Below are 18,340 nucleotides of genomic sequence, written 5' to 3' on the forward strand. Positions count from 1 at the left end.
GGTATCGCCGCCATAACACAGTTGAAGAGGAGTGGGCTTAAAACACTTCCTTGTGGGACGCCCTGTGTGACGGAATGATGATTCCTTTGTCCTTCAGTTGTTTTTATCTTTTCCTATCGCTCAAAAAATTTGAAATTCATCGCAATTATTGACCGAATAATCCAAGTTCTAACATCCCCGTCAGCACGTGAATGTGACTGACTCGCACGCTTTCTGAATGTCGAGAAATACCGCTATTGTGATGTTCCCACACATGTGTTCATGTTCTACAAATGTGACAATGTCTAATATCGCATCCATCGTGCAACGCCTTTAATGGAAACCTGTCATATAGTCTGACAACACTTTTCTTTGTTCACACCACCATTGAATTCTACTGTATACCACTCTCTCCATAATCTTGTAAATACAGCTTGTGAGACTGACTGGGCGGAATGATTCAAGATATAAACGGGTCTTTCCTGTCTTTTGAACTAAATTGATTTGTCCTAATTTTCATGATTCAGGAAGAGTTTCTGATATCCAGTTATTATTAAATATCTCTAGCTGTGTCATTCTAACTGCTTCTCCAAGGTTCTTGAGCATCATATACGTAACGCCATCTGGTCCCTCAGATGTTTTTTACGACAGAGCTCAAGAGAACACTTAGGTTCGCCTAGGCTAAACACGCCATCAAGTTGAGGGTGTTCCGACAACACGCTCGCACCTTTTAAGTGGCAAGTGCTGTGGAACTTGCAAGTTGTGGACAAGTAGTTGAGATTCCTGGTCTGGTTATTAACCGACAGAATTCGTCAGCAACATTTGTTGGTGGAGTGTTCAGGGCTACGGCAAGAGCTCGAAAAGGGTGGCTCTGGGTAACAGGATTACTGAAGGATCGGACAATCGCCCATATTCTAGGCACAGGAGTGAAAGGACTCAACGACAAGCAGTTTTGTCGCCATCGCCTGCTACCTAATTTCTGTAAGCGACGGTGTGGTTTTGCGTGAATTCTTTGTGCCATCTTGTAGTCCTCGAGTTTCCCGCTGCGATGGTAAGCCCGTTATGCTCGTCTTCTGATTGCTCATAAATGTTCGTATTCCCCGTCAACTGCAGTATACTGTTTTGGCACTATGACTTGCTTGGTGCTAATGTTGTAAGAGTCGTTCAGTATAGTTGTAAAAGTTTCTAAGTTTGGCTTCTTGCCGAATGCACCTGTTATGCCATGACGAAGATGTTGCCACTTAGTATATTTTGAGTAGCGTTGAGTCCTTGTATTCCTCATAAGTCTATGTCCTACCAGAATCGGGAAGTCATCACTCCCATGCGTTTCGATATCCGTTAACCATTCAGAATCCTCAAGAAGGTCATGTGAGCACAGCGTGGCATCTATACAACTGAAACAACGATATCCTCGTATAAACGTTGGAGAGGTATTATTTAGCACTGCTATATTGTATTTCTCAGCAGCACATTCGAAGAAATTTCCGCGAGAGTCAGCGTATTCACTGCGCCAGACTACAATATGAGCGTTAGAGTCTCCTAAAACCAGCACACATGAGTCCACGATATTAAACACATTACTAGGCTGTCTAAAGATATTTTGCAAGATGATTGTAGATAAAGGCTCATCACAGTTACACTTATAATTCTAAAGGATATTTTTCAGGCCACAGGCTCCGGTATATCTGAGTCAATTGACTGTATTAAATAAGATGGCAGGTCTTTTCTAACACGAAGCATAACTCTGCTCTTTCCAGCTCTGCGCGATGACTTATACATCACGTAGTTAGACAGTCGGAAATCATCTCGCACACCTGCTTCCTGTGTGCATAATACAAGGAAGCTATGTCCAGCAAGGAGTTTACAAAAATCAGCTTACTTATTACGAATGTTGTTAGCATTCCACTGATATATAAAGACATTGTTATAACGACTATTCATAGTAAGCCTGCCATGAAGCTGGCTGAGTTTCGCCACGAATAAAATCGCTCCGTTCACTCCATTCTCACTGTTTGCAACCGCCGAAAATGGTGGTTTTGTTTCACATGAAATGCAAGTGCTCCGAAAATTTCGCTTCGTGACAGATGCGGTGGGTTTCTGCCACCGTTATTTGTGGTAGACACTGCAGAATGTTCCGAATGTATTGTAAAGATCTGTGCATTATGATATCATTGAGTTTCTATGAACGGTAACGAAAGGCCCGCTTGTTTTGACTTTGAGAACACTTTCAAATCTAAATTCATTTTAAAATGCTCAGCATTGGTCATTACCTAAACAAGCACGTTGATCCAATTTCAACGATTTGGCCGACCAGGGCCTATTTCGAGGGATCCCAACCACAAATCGCTACTACCACTGCAATCGGGGCGAAAATTTCCAACATGTTGGTAGCTCACCGCAGACCGCTGTGGCGGGAGCGAACTTCACTACGAGCGAGTTCGCTATGAGCGAGCCCGCACCCTGGAAATAGCTACTTTTGTTTCATGGGAAACGGCCTCAAGTGATTCGGTTTTCGAGATAGCGTGTCGCCGTTCATGGCGCTGCGCTGTGAGATGGCGGCGGCATTGTTTCAAGCCACAAAAAAGTGCTCAAATGAACAAATCGAACAGACGTATGCTATTGGAGAGAAGCACATGTCTGTCGAATCTCCGGGGGAAAGCGCTCAGAAGCACGTATGACGCAAGCAGCGCCACCCCTCATGCAACGTAGCATCATGACCACTCCCTGAAGTAAGGCTGACCGATGACTCCCGTCGAGAAGCGTGCGTTTGCACTGGCTTTGAATGAACTAAAGGAGGCGTCGGTAAGCGAGAACTAATGCTTCTGAACGAAACGTTGACAGTCCTTCTTGTTAGGGCTAGCCATTCGGAGTGTTCAAGATAACGTCTTGTTGATAAACCGTGTTCTGGTTGTGTGAATGTACTAAGAAAGCTACTGACGAGAACGGGAGGTATAATTGTTGTGGTAAGCTCGAAGAAATGCATAAGCAGATTGATTTGTGTGGTTTAACACCCCAAACTACCATATGATTATGATAGACGTTGTAGTGGAGTGATCCGGAAATTCCGACCACCTAGGGTCCTTTAACGTGCACCCAAATCTGAGCACACGGGCCTACAGCATTTCCGCCTTCATCGAAAATGCAGCCGCCGCAGCCAGAATTAGATCCCGCGACCTGCGGGTCAGCGGCCGGGTACTTTAGTCACTAGACCACCGCGGTGGGCCGAAATGCGTAAGCAGTGTCTGGTTTTGTCGTAAGGGTGTTACATACGATTATAATTGCAAAAAAACACACAAGACAAATCACAGTCCAGTTTTAAACGATGAAAAGTGATGCCATGAGACTACACTGTATCAATTCTTCGCGTGGTATTGAAGTGACTACGACGGCTTGCGTGTATACTAGTTTACTAAATTTTCCAAACTGCACTCGAAATTGTTCTTAGTATGCTTATCTTGATGAATACGATTTATTTGGCCGACTTTGTTGCATGGCGTGCACGTCGGCTAGCAGACGATCACCGTCAAGGTACATTGTTACAAGATTGTTTTTAACACTGAGCTTTAAATAAATAAATAAATAAATAAATAAATAAATAAATAAATACACGCATCTTAGATGAAACCACAGCACTTCAGTCTACCCTTTTTTTCTCCTTGTAGCCAGTAAGAGAGCAGACTTTAATTAGGCTTACAGCTGTAGAAATGAAGTTTAGAGAAGTCACGCGCGAACTTCTATTAAAAAAAGAAAAAAGTTAATCGCTCGCAGCGCGTCGCACTATCTCGCTAAAAGGCAGCATTCATAACGCGAGTATATGCCAGCAACGCAATGCGATATCAAATATCCATAATACTAAAATGTCAATGTTCCAGCGTTAAAGCGCAATAAATTGCGTAAGTGTGCAACATAGTCAGCTGACTTATTACTCGAGAACATGAAACTAGCCGTGGTTACGGGCAACATTTTGTCACGGCGGGATATTGCGTGAGACGCGGACACGCGACTTAATGGTGCTTGCTTTGCAATTACGGCATTCACTTTTTCTGAAGCGCCGAGCTATGATGCCTCCCTTCCGCTTTTCTCGCTTACTTTAGAGTCGTAAATTTATTGGGCTAAACATCAATCTACAAAAATGAAGTGAACTTTGATAAAAAAACTCATCGTGTCTGGTAAATTTTATTTCATTAACAGTGCCACGTAGATACTAGCTTCTGTTGACTGCTGCAGAACAAGGTTTTCTGCGTGGCTGAGTCCATATAACGATTTTGACGCTCTTGCCACTTCGCGCACGCATGACGTCACGGGGGCTTGACACCGTCCGTTCAAGTCTCACAGCTGTGGCTCAGTTTCACTTTATTTCATGATCTCGTGGGAAGCGTAAAATTATTAATTGCGAGAAACGCGTGACTAGTGTACAATGAAGTGCTGTCACTCGGGCGGAAAAATGGCCCAGAGTAATTCGGCCGTTCTCGGCCGCGAAAGACGGGCATCAACCAAGTTAAATGTCCAAATAAACTTCCCTATCTTGCGGGAGCACGTTGAGAGATGCTGCTAAATTTTTTTGTTGTTTTGGCAGTGCAGCCTTGGAATTCCTGACGCAGGCACAGTTTTTGTTGTTTACATCAGGTGCATTCCTATGTATGTGCGTTATTTTGCTCAATACACCTTGAGGAAGTAACGTGAGAGAGAGAGAGAGAGAAATATCCAGTGGGTGGAGATCAAATCTGGCATTTTCAGTTCTGTAACTTTTGCAAGCATGCCGTTAAAAAGAAATGTGTTCAAAAAGAGACTGCATGGTGCTTCAATGTGTCGTCGGTTGCTTATCTTCTCCTGCATTATATTTTGCATTGCGAAGTTTTTCATTAACCGTGTAACAGTAAATAAAACAGTGAAATTTTTACACATGAAAGGACCTTAACATTCACAGTCCCGGTACTGAAATATAAGTGTTCACACAGCAGAAATGTTCACACGACAAAATGTTCACACACCCAAAACCTGTTTATTTCGAGTCAACATAAGGTGCCATTTGATCCTGAAGATTTCCCAAGAGATATGTCGGCATTTCTTTCAAACATTTACAAAGGAACATGGAGGACTACACTGTCATAGTTTCACTGAAGCAAGGGTTCTTTGCATTCGTAGGTGTTGCGTCAACAATTGATTCCCCTTACGAAAGCTCACCCGCTTTAGTAGCGTTTCGGACTGGCCATCGCTTATAGATAATTTGGACGGTCCCTACCAATTTACCAAAACTGCGGATTAGAGACCTCCACGAGCCAAATGATTGGCTCCTTGCCTTGAAAGCGAATGAACTTCGTGACTGGAATTTTGTCGGAGCAGAGAAGGATTGACACTTCTCTGCTCCATTCACGCACGCTTTGAATTCGAGAAGGCTTATGAGCTCAGAAGGATTGTACTGGGAGCTTTGAATAATGATGCAAATACGCTTTAAGCGCTCGATTTCGATCGGTCAAGTATAGACCTCTCTCCCCATCCACCATAGGGTGAATGAAGACGGGAGTAATTTTTGTTATTAGATAGATAGATAGATAGATAGATAGATAGATAGATAGATAGATAGATAGATAGATAGATAGATAGATAGATAGATAGATAGATAGATAGATAGATAGATAGATAGATAGATAGATAGATAGATAGATAGATAGATAGATAGATAGATAGATAGATAGATAGATAGATAGATAGATAGATAGATAGATAGATAGATAGATAGATAGATAGATAGATAGATAGATATTCGAAGAGATGAGCATATATGGATCTAGTGTCTTGCCTACTAAGACCACATACATTTTTTTTTCCATCACGTCTTCAGAACTTCACATTCTGAGTCGAAGAGAAAGAGAGAGAGATAGAGACAGCAATGTGAGAAAAACAAGACATGTTTACCAATCGATAAACATTCGGTTTGCCCCTCTGCCCTGGAAAAGCTGTTACACGCTAGCTTAGTTTTGGCTAAGTTCTCTTTATGCTTAATAAGTAGGCGTACGAATATATAAAGGCGAGCAAGAGCAAGATACTGTGGCACTTTGCCACGCGCGTCTTGTCTGATCCATCTATTTTTCACGGATTATAAAAAAAAGGATGAATGTTTTGGCGAAGGAATTATTGCATAAGTCTCACTTTCGTAATTTCCAGCGGCGTTTCTGAAACGCAGGCATGGATCAGTGTTTAGGTGGTCATGAAAGTGCGGATCAACCATTGTGCTTTTCATGTTCTTACGACTGGTTGGTGGATGCACTCACTGATATTGGTGGTATTGGTGGTATTGGTGATAATTTCTTCTTCGCCACGACGCACGTTTGTGGAAAACAGGACAGCGTCTATGATACAGAAATTCGTCGACAGAAAGCCCCCCGTACGCAATAGCATTGGATGACTGCCGTGTAAGTAAACTAGGTTAAACAATGAAATACTTTTTCCCCTTTTTATCCACCTTGAAAAGCTGCAGCTTCCGTTTTTGGGCACTATAGCGTAACGGTTGTCTTAGTTCTTTAGCACAGCCAAATGCGTGTGTCTTAGCTCGTACTTTAAATCCCTACATCACTTAGCTGTGGGTGGAAATTTTTTTTTCGTAGTTGCGTAACTCTACACGAAAATTCTTTGTGAAATACGAAAACATTTTTTTATGTAACCGACTACCATATTTACTTGCATATCGCAACTATACCTCCAGAGGGGACAAGTGGTGATCATTTAACTTCATTAGGTTGTGTATTGTTGCAGAGGATTATTTCCCTGGATGCACTACCATGTTCGACAATCGTTCGACGTGACGCATTCCAAGGCCAACGTGAAAGGTATTTTTTTCTTCGCTCGAAACAAACACAACCAAAAAATAAATTGTGCATACTCTTCAGGCCTAATAGCGAATTCTTTTTATGCAAATACTGCAGCTGTCTTGTGGCTGAATAATTATATATTTAGTTAAATATTATTACCTTTTTTTTCTAGAACTCACGCAGAACAACGATTTCCTTCATTTTATTATTTGGAATGCAATACTCAGTGTCTTGCAATTATGCCACGCGAATTTGACGCGTTTCTGACTGCGCATCATAATTCGTGACTGAAGGGGTTTTATGTATTTAGTGAGCTATTGTATAGTTGTCATTTATGATGTGCCTTTCCTGACTCATTTTACATATACATGTGCGTTTAGCCTCTCGCTTGGTAGCATACAGTTGCCTTAAAATTGTTGTAAATGAATTAAATGCACAATATTTAAGAAACCCACCCACCTGGCCGACAAGATATCGCGGCTAGAAGGCACCAATAAACAGCAAGAAAATGTAAGAAATAGAAACAGACGAGTACCCATGTGTATCCCCTTAATAAAGGGTAGCAAACCGGCTGTTACAATTGCTTTTGACCTCCAGTCTTTCTATGTTTCTTCATTAACGCTCGCTCTCTTTCTCTTCACGTCGGCTTTATCCGCACGTTCTGATCCACAGGCTACTTTGCGTACTCTAACAATATTCAAGTACATGCATTGTCTATACAACTGATTTGTCATTCGCTGAGCGTTGCGTTTTCTAAAAATCAGAAACAAAGGTGAATAAGAAACGGCCCCTGGCCGTCCCCCACTGAGTGGCAAAGAGAGACACAGAAGGAAACAAAAGAGCAAGAAGAAAGATAGAAAAAAAAACAGAAGGATGAAAAGAAAGCGAGAAGAATGGAAAGAAAAAAAAGAAGGATTGAAAGAAGGAAGGAAAGAAAGAAAGAAAGAAACAAACAAACAAAGAAGTACGAGAGCTGACACATCTAATAGGAACAGCATTCTCTCCTCAATATCTTCTATATCATCTGCTTGAGTGCCCATATGTTCTTTCAGGCCGGAACCCATATGTTTGTTTAGACAGCCAGAACCAACCACTGCGATAACAAAACCAGTAAGAAGCCCCCTCTCCATCGATTGGAGTGCAGCACACTTTAACGGTCCTTGCTGCCTTCAGACAACTTCGATCTCGAATTGGACATCAGTATCTTCTCGATTCCTCATTCCCAAGAGCTCCGGCCGCGTCGTCTGCTCATAGCTTCTCGAAACCAGTCACTCAGTAGTGGGCTTACATGGCTAGAGAGCTGTGGCCAGAAATTAGATTGAGTGTAACATCAACAGTGTGGACGGGCGGAGAGTGATATGTATAGCCTGGTTCCGAGCCCCCGGGAAACGAGTTTCTATTCGCGAAAAAGTCACTCCACGTGAGAAGGCTTCGGGGCATAGCTTTTCTTTGCAAGCGCATATGGTGCATCGAGCAGAAACACTATTTCTTCGTACGCGTTAATCTTTGGCTTCTTCGTGCTATTCTTGGCTGCGGTGTCAATGACCTTTCCTCGGCGGATTTCGTTGTGTATCTTGTGACGAAATGTTACAATTTTCACGCTGATGACTTAACAGCTCTTCCGTACAAGTTGAGTGGAGCTGTCCTGGAAACATCTCTTACCATCAATTTATAAGGAACACCACGATATAGAAGGCTCCGGAATGTGCAGCTCTTCACGCCATACTTTGGGCAGCGATATGACTGCCATCTCGGCAACACGTCCGAGAGTGGGCTAGTGTAGCATTCCCACACAACTCGAAACACCTTGATCCCCCCCCTCCCCAAAAAAACAAACAACAAAAAGGGCTGTCCGTTAGGGCTATGCAGCCACACAAAGCAAAAAAAAATTATGTGAACTCTGATGACCAGCGGGGCGACGTCAAAGCTAGCGACGCGTTCACATGGGTCGCTGTGGTTTTTCGGGATGCTACGGCACTGACTCGGATCGTGTGCTGCCATCTGAGCTATCATAAGTCGCCGTATAGCCTTTCCTGGGGAGAGGCGGGAGAACTCACCCGACATTTTTTTCTCCCGGCTTTAACCCATGCGCGTGTCCTTGGCCACTGGAACTTTGCTACATCAAGGGTGCAAGAAACCTTTTACGGCAATCTGTTATTGGCTAGCTTCTTCTTGGGTGGTGTCGTGTATGTGTGATTGCTTGCCATCAAGAAGAAGAAGCTAGCCTGAGGTGTTATTGTATATTAGTGGTGCTGAGTGCTGGTTTAGATTTCATATGTTGCCATCATACCAAGGATATAGTTGACAACATAAGTAAAGCGCTCTGTCACATTGTCAATTCAACTTTTAAAACTTCAGCGTTTCCCAACGACATGAAGAGATCAAAAATAATTCCAGTGTATAAAAAAGGAGATGCGGCTTTATTAGTAAACTACAGGCCTATATCTATTTTGCCTTGTTTGAGTAAAGTTGTTGAAAAACTGATTGAAAAAGAGCTTACTAATGATTTGGACAAGTTTAAACTATTAACGCCAAGTCAAATTAGTTTTCGTCGAGGGTATTCTACCAATTTGGCTTTAATTGCACTCATTGATAATATCAAAGCCGGAATTGACCAAAACAGATATGTGAAAATGTGAAATCTGTTTTTATTGATTATTCAAAAGCATTTGATTCTCTAGATCACAGCATTCTCTTTTCTATACTCAACGCTTACGGCAGAACAGGACCATCGTTGGACCTTCTGCGCAGCTACCCACGCAATCGACTACAGCAGGTTTGCATTTCAGAAGTACTATCTAACGCGCAAATATTTAACACTGGTGTTCCGCAGGGGTTCATACTCAGACCGCTGTAATTTCTCATATATATAAATGAATTTTAGAACTGTCTCATTTCTACTAAATGTCTTCTGTCCGCGGATAATACCACTGTATTTATCTCTAGTAATGAAATAAGTGTATTGACAGACAGATTTATATATGCATTGAGCTAAATAATATCATTTGTTGGCGTAGAAAAAACGAATTGCCGATGAACCCACAAAAGACAAAATATATGGTTTTTAGTTTACACAGTAAACCTCTATCGAATGTTGTTCCACTGTACCTATAGGAGCCCACCCCATACCTGCATCTAATGAATGCTCATTTTTAGGTATTCAACTTGATTCATTTTTGAAATTTAACATTCAAATCAACTTCTTGACGAAGAAAACCGTGTACGGCGTCAGGGCCTTCTTAAAGGCGAGACTACTTTCAAAGGCACACTCTTCTGACATTATACTATGCCTTTATCTTCAGTCATGTAAATTATTGTATACCATCTTGGTGCCTCACATATCGCTCTCATATAGTCACCTTGCAACGCATTCAAATAATGCTGTTCGCACTATCCCTTAGGCTTCACACAAGACCCATGTTACCTCCATTTTCATCGAGTTATATCTGCTCACATTAAATACGCTTATCTCCCCTACAATCATGGTATTTTGGTTTATTGCATGCTCAAGAATCAGCAGTTACTTTATGTCATTGATCTAAACAGTTTTGCTAATTCGAATAATACTAGGTTTTGTTCCAAAAATAACATTTTACTTCCGAAATCACCAAGCAACCACGGAAAACTAACTGTCGGTTTTGCGAGCATCAAACTGTCGATTGATCTACCAGTTCTTTTAAAATCTTCACCTTCATAGTCATCATACCAACGATCATTAAAAGCTTATTTGATTTCTTTGTAAATACTGCCGATTCTTCATTTTCAGTGATCTTGAGCTTTTTTATTTCTTTTCATTCATTATTTGTAATCGCTATTCTTGCAGTGTATTTTTTTCTCGTTTTGGTATATGCAATGAAATCTTGTGCTACCACGTGTATCTTTATCATTTCAAGCAATATGTAAGTTTCGTGTATATTTCTGTTCGCTACCGTTGCATATGTATTCTTGTTCTGTCATTGTTAACAAGTAGTCCCGCTACAGTTCTTTAACTGTGGGACCTCTTTCTGTATACTTTCTTCTGTTTTGTAATATCTGGAGAAAGAATAAACTTGAACTTAAACTTGAGCGCGACAAGATGCTCTGTGCCATGGGCGAATGACATCCACTTCACTTGTTGCTGAATTGTTACCTTTTTTCTGTGTGTACAAGTTGGTAAGAAGTACCAGTAAACTTGTTTTTTTTTTCGTTTTCCCTACTATTGACTGTCATTTCCTCAACCCAGGAAATCTGAAGTTATTCGTGGTCACGAACAACCTCAATGATGGTGGATGTTGATCGACTACTATATTCGCTGTCAGTCATCTTGCATGAGTCATACGAACTGCTGTTCAAGATTCGGTGTCATATGCCATAGAGATTGCATAATAATTGCCGTGTTAGATATGGAGGCATGCCTCCATATCTACCCCACACTTCAGCCTTTGTACATGAGTCTTTGGTATATACAGCATTGTTACTGACTGCTGAACATAAGTATCTAGTTGACACTTACTACAGAGCAGTACGACCTACCCATCTTGTACTGGTCATGCAACCAATATGTGCGCACATTCATTCAAGTGTAAGAGACTGATTTACCGATTTCATAGACATGTACACATGAAGAATCGAAAGTTGCAGCAAACCGTAAGTCCAATAGAGCTCTCAAAGTATAGAGATGTTGACCCTTATTTCTAACATCATCAAGCCCACACCTGTAGAAATTACACAGTTCGAGCAGTGTCTCATGTTTATACCCCCCAGGTATGAAAGCTAAGCCTCGGGAAATATTCAATTCCGCTCGTAGCCATGATAACACATTTCGAATATTTTTTTCACCGATTGTGCCGCGTATAGACTTTAGGAGCATACAGGTGTTTTAAAAATGCTCGTACAACAAATACAGTGATGAAGCTTGCCCGAAACGTTGGTGAATCATGATTGTATGGGAACTGCGCGAACGTAAACAATGATGACATGTGTTTCTTAATGAGTCTATTCTCTACGTTCACGCCGTTCTTAGCATCTGGATTCGAGATAACCGTTGCGCTGTAATAAATTAAAAGGGGGGATAACACGAAGCCGCACGTACTCTCCGAAAACGAATGCGAATGCTCATGATATGTCGTGGATATTTCTTTTCCGCAAGGTGCTGATGAAGTGCAGACAATAAATTAAATCTAAGTTGTGATCGATGGCTGCATTGAATTGTTCAAAACGTTTTCAAGTATTTAAAATAATGCTTGCGGATTTACTTGCTCATCTTCGTTTCGTGTGTCTTCGCTGCAAAAAAAAAAAGGCACTTTTCTTGGCTTTCTGACTTAAATATTGACAAACCCCTGAGAAAGAACATTAAATTTTTCTTTAAGAAAAAGGATTCTTTGTTTCCGATCTCCCCTCGACTCCCGTTGCCTTAAAGAAACAAACTTTTAATTAATGTTCAAGCTACCAGGTCTGATCTGGCTTTTATTAGGTACGTTAAGTAACCCACTGTTCATTTATTGTTTGTTATAAAGTTTAACCATAAGATGCTCGCAAACGCGGGGTAGTTATTACCTATTACAAAAATTCAATCAGGCCTGTAATTGGATAGGAACCTGTTACTGACGAGTGCACATCAAAAACAGGACATATACGTTAGATAATGCATGAGCAGCCAACCTATACGGGCAGCATTTTGAAATCGAATGAAGACTTTGAAATTGTCCCCCACTGTTATACGTTCGAACGAGGTCGTCAGCTCTGGATATTAGAAGGAGTGAGAAACGATGAAACACACACGGCCGGCACGTTCAGTAAAAATGCTACCATATTAACATTCTATAATGGCGTGCAGAGAGAATAAAGAATAGAGAATAAGGCGATAACCAACCTACCCTGACGTTTTCGATTTCAAGCTTTAATCATTAGTGCAGACTAAAACTATCGATCGTAAATCTTGTTCAGTGTTTGCCGAAGTCATGCCCAACACAATAAAAATAATGCTAACCGTAGCAACTGAGTAAGCACGACGTGCACGAACACCAATTTCACAATTTTTTTATATTGCGGCAAATAACAAGAAGTTTAATCTGCCGCTAACAATAATTTAATTCAAGGATATTGAAACGAACTTGCCTCAGCGTTTACGTAAGGTAAAATTTAACCTCAATAAAACGCGATTGCATCAATCACTCCGGTTTCGGCATTAATTAGCGTGACAGTGCTGTTGTAGTGGTGAGTGGTCCTAGTTTACCTAGCTGCTTAATCATAGAAAATGCCAGGATACTTGCATGTAGAGATAATTACGTAGAAAACTGCTTTTCTGCTATATTTAGCGAAAAAAAACTTTTACCGATAGCTTTGTTATCTCGGTTACGACACGCCATAATATTTAAAAGAAAAACCTCAGCTAAAACTCTTGATCTGTGATGTCATTGATCCTGGTGTACTGATTAGTTAGCCTCTTGCAATTGTTATGGATCCATATACTTCAGTGTAATGTGATATATCGCAAAATAACACCTTTAACGCATGGCAGCAGCCATTTACCTTCATCGTTAAAGAAGAGTTTTGCGCTTACGATTCGTATATTAAACCAATGCGATCAGTGTTTGGGTTTTTCGCCAAAGAACCATTATGTGGTTATCAGAGACGCCGCACTGAAGAGCTGCGGGAACTACAATCAACTAGAGTCCTTTACCATGCACCTAAATCTTACACAAGGCTCCGCCATTTCACCGGCATCTAAATTTTAATCACTGCTGTTTGGAATTAGATCCTGTGACCTTCGGGAAGTAGCCGAGTTGCATAACGACTAGACCAACCTGGCGGGCAACCAGTGACAGCTATGCTAGGTAGAGGAGCCCGCAGGGTATAAATTCAAATGAGTGTTCTACCGAGCAAAGCTAAATGAGCACTGGAACACTAATATGAGCACCGAAACAATTCTAAAGCCTGAACACACTTACAAGACGCGCAAAACTGCCTTCAGGCTTGTGCTGAAAAAAACCGGCACTCTCAACGTCACTTCAACCATCACCATAGAAAAAGCTTCTCACCACTTCAAATTTGGCGCTAATGTTGTGACCAAACAAAATTTCCCCTTTGCTATTGATGGACCTCCATGATATTTCTACCATGCTTGCTGACTACGGGCAGACACTACTCAATGAATTATTTTCATGCTTTCCCGTATTCGCCCATCAGAAGTCATTCTTCATTGAAATGACGGCCTGCTCATTTGAGAATATTATTTCGTAAGCGAGAGTTCCAATTAGCGACGACAAGTTTGGGTGTGTGTGTGCGTGAAGAGTTCTATATCCGACGATGCGAACTGCTAATTCACGGAACGCCACTTTTCACTTCGTCTTATTAGCTCGTCATCAATGAAATCGGCACGCTGTTCATGAAATTGTTAATGTGTTGTCATCAGAAGTAACAGCAGCGATTTTACGACAGTTAGGTCGCTATTTACGTTCAAAGTATTGAACGCAGAAGTAATGAAGACAGCGGCGGATGTCACGTGGCGTTTGTACCACCATTGTGCGTCCACAGAGAGATGAGACAAGATTCTCCTTACGATCTCCGCGACGAGGACCTACGTTTCATCGCTGTGTTGAGATTATTGATGAGCCCAATGCGCACACTCCTCACCGAATTGACAACCCCATCAGCCTGAAGCACAATGCAAGTTCGGGATACCTTGGAGCCAGTCATTGTGGCCGTTTTGAACATGATGGGTTGCAGCGCACTTCATATAAGACAGTCGAAAGTGATCCGTACTCTGTGACCCTTTGCACTTTTATGACTTTCTGGGCATGCGTGGTACACGCTCAGCTGCGCATGCTATTGTATTACTTTGCATGTATTTCCTTCTTTCCTTCTATAATTTTTTCCTCCCATTACCCCTTCCTCGTGTAGGGTAGCGGATCAAGTGTAATTTGGTGAACTTCCCGGCCTTTCTTTAGTTTTTGTCTCTCTTTGTTTTTAGGCACATACATAGAACGTGGCAGCCTAAAGTGTGCGGGCGTCTTCCTCAATACGCACATGTTTGAATTCATTCTTTTCAATTTTTTATCCACCACGAGTGCTCTTATATATAAGAGAGTACATAACTGGATCTGCGTGCTATGGCTTTCAAAAAAAACTTTTTTTCGTCAGACCTATTATAAAGAACGCATGCTTTGAAGGAGCGTCTAAGGCAAATACACTTACAACGAAAACACATTTACGTATATACACGTGCATACCCTATGTACATGCTTTTTAGGGTGTAATTTATGGCATTGAGTTTTTTTGTGGAAAACGTTATTTTGGCTGAGCTGAGCATTGGTAAAAACAATAGCCTTCTGTATCACGAAGCTGCCATTAAAGCCCCCAAAAATTGAGTGCCTTTTTATACACGAATACACTCGCACATGTGAGAAAATTGTTCTCCCTGATTTGAGTTTCAGTTTCTTATTTTCAACAAACATTTATGTTGTGAGCGCTCTGTCTGGCTAAACCTTTCTTTGCCTTTCTTGTTTGCGTTGTTTTTAGAAATGCACCTGCTCGATATTGTTCATTGCTTATGAAACAAATTCGTTTTTTGAAACAAAAATAAAATGGCTTGAGCAACTCGCAGAAAGTATTTATATTCAATGGGCTTGCGTAGGTAAGGAGCTTGTTTATATGTATATAGGAGAGAGAAAGAGAGGGAGTGAGTGTTCTTCGAACGCGGCTTTGGTACTTTTAGTGTTATTGTGAGTGCCTGCGCGGGCTCGCGGTGGCATCCTGCGGTGGCTACTGTAAATTTACAACTAACGACGCCCAAATCAGCCAATGGCTGTAGAATGTGTATATGGCGCAGTGGTGAGGGCATAAAGCATCATTTAAGGAAAAAGAAGTGATGTTCTAGTTGATATAGAGAACTATTTTTAGATTCCAGTCAGCGTGCCATGCTGTAAAGTTTCGGTCACATGTTAGTAGATTCGACTACCCATCGGTTGTGTTTTTTTTTTCGCCATAATCAAAAGTGGTCGCAAGTTCTGTTTGAAGAGACGTTTTAAAGAAAAACTATTTATCTTCGAGAATGTCATGCCTTCAATTTACCAAAATCGCAACTCTTGCCTCGGGAAGACGACTAGTAAGCGTATAAACGCACAAAAGGAAAATTCAAGTATTGACGTCACTTGAAACTTCTCGCACCAACTTGAATAAATGCCATACTCTCTGACAGCGTCTGCAAGAGCCCTACGCAGTTTTTAGATGGCGAAATGTATGTACGTTATCCTACGAGGCGGCGAGTGCTTGATTTACTAGTTTACAGTATTTTAGGGGACGAAATGTGGTCATCTTAGCAAAACAAGTAAGAATAAGAGAATCATACGTTTAAGACATCAGCTTTGTTGAGGACAAAAGAATAAGCCGCCATGCCCATCGCAAAGCTCACCCGTTGACTTCGTTATTCCGAATGCACTGCCCTCATCCCCGATGATGATAATGTCGCTCCTCGTCCTCTACACAGTTTGCAACATCCTCCACGCCCCCGCAGTGAGGCCTCGTGATTAACAATATTACAGTAGCTGTAAAACATGCAATGTTCCTCACTAATAGTTCGAGGTCCAAGTCAGTCCACGGGGAACAATCCGGGTTTGCTATTACGCCTGGTTTTCAAACAGTGCTTCCGACGCTTGTTCCATATACGCACTTTCGAACGCATCTCCTTCGGTGAACTTGCGCTAACGATGATCAGGTTTCGTTAGCATAAACATGTTTTTTTTTCTGCGAGCTTCTGGTCTATTTCATTTTGAGAAGTTTTGCTTTATAATTTTTTGCCTTGGCTGTGTTTACCTTGCAAGCATCATTCTTCTGCTTCCACCCTGAACTTGATTGCTTCATTCGGTGCTGTGGTCCTGTCTCGATATACTTAATCGGCAGTGAGGTAACTTGTACGGTCCGCATTCTTCTCCACCTTGATGTTTGCAGCTTACTCGTGTAGCTTATAGGACTAGTACAGGCAGCAGGCTCCTATTGCCCTCGCAATTTTTCTATTGTTTCTTTTCGCTTGAATGCATCTTGATTTGCTTCTGTCAGATATTTTTTCCTGTGGCTGCGAAGACTGTACAACATCTGAATCTATTGGTTGTGGCTTGCACCCATTCTTAATATCGCACGAATGTCCTTTTAGATCTTCCAAGGCTTCCCGCATTTCATCAATAGAACTTTAACCTTCCACCATATCCACTTGAGTTGTTGTAACTGTCGTGTCCTTTGCTTCGTTCTTAGTGTACGCTGACCGGAGTTCTAAAAGCGTGGACCAGTTCCTTCAAAGTAGCGGTTCTGTGCGTGCTTGAATGTTCGTTAGGATGGTGAAATTGGCAACTTCTTGGCTTCCAGCACGTTCAGCATTTCGTCATGAATTTGAGTCTTCTAGCTTCCGTAGAAGAAGATTGCTGCTGAAAAAGCAGAGGCTAGATGGTGGCGCCACAGACGAAGAGGGCACGTTAGCTTGTGCTTTTGTCCAAATCCTTTGCCACAAGGCCTCCAAGCGAGCTTGTAGAGCATTTAATGCGGCCGCGATCTTATGCTCCCCTCTGACCTTGGCTAGAATGATCTTGTGTTAACCTTGGCTAGGATGGTCTGGTGAGAAGGAGCTCTGCTTCTTCCATTTTTGCTTCCAAATGATTGATGTCAACTGTGTTTTCAATCTTCTAATCGATTCCTCTGAGAAGATCTTACTGTTCAGTCAAAATTTGGTGAGTGTTCCTAAATCACATACTGGTGGGTGATACAGTTGTCGAAAACGTTCGATATCTGCGATGACCTGCGTGGCGGCCTTGTGTACTTGACTTCGCTTTTCGAAGAGGGCCTTCATAATAAGGTCTAGTGTCGCAAGCATAACAAATCACTGGCTGGCCGTGTCACGAGGCAAAGTCGGAGTCAACTCGCACAACACCAACGAAGCTCCACACAACGAATACTCGGGCATCGTTGAGATGTCATCATTTACGATCCGGGTCCTTAGTAGGGTTGGCCTTTGCACATCAGCTTTACCCAAGGCGGCTTCCTGACAGTCCCCCAGGCTTCAAATGAGGTCGAAAAATCGTAAAGTCCGCTGGGCCTCACTTCTAAAGGTTCTCTCCCCCGTGTTTCACGGCACCATAATGTTGAGGGCGAAAGGATGAGCCACCGTACACATCGCAAAGCCCACCGTCGACTTGCTTGCTTGCTTGCTTGCTTGCTTGCTTCATTCTTTTTCGTGGCTCTCACCTACTAAAGGGGATTGGCCAAGAAGCCGGCGGTTAATATAAGTCAATAACTTAGGGAAATTTGTTGTTTTTACTTGGCGGGATTATTTTGGCACAATGTGAAAAAAAGTGAAAGAAAAGAAATAATATAATTTTTTGAATAGATTAGGTGTAATCGTTATATGAAATTTTCTGAAGGTTAAGTCATTACAGTGTAACAGTTAAATATTAATTGTGTAGTGGAGCATACGCACCAACGCGTATGCGCCTTCGGAAGACAACGAGAAGCCCGTGCTCTGATTGCGCGAGAACCTGTGCCACCTTTGCCAGACTTGCTGTTCGCCCATTTTCCGTCGCGACCTC

The sequence above is a fragment of the Rhipicephalus microplus genome, chromosome 1 (genome assembly GCF_043290135.1).
Source record: "Rhipicephalus microplus isolate Deutch F79 chromosome 1, USDA_Rmic, whole genome shotgun sequence".
NCBI classification, from domain to species: Eukaryota; Metazoa; Arthropoda; class Arachnida; order Ixodida; family Ixodidae; genus Rhipicephalus; species Rhipicephalus microplus.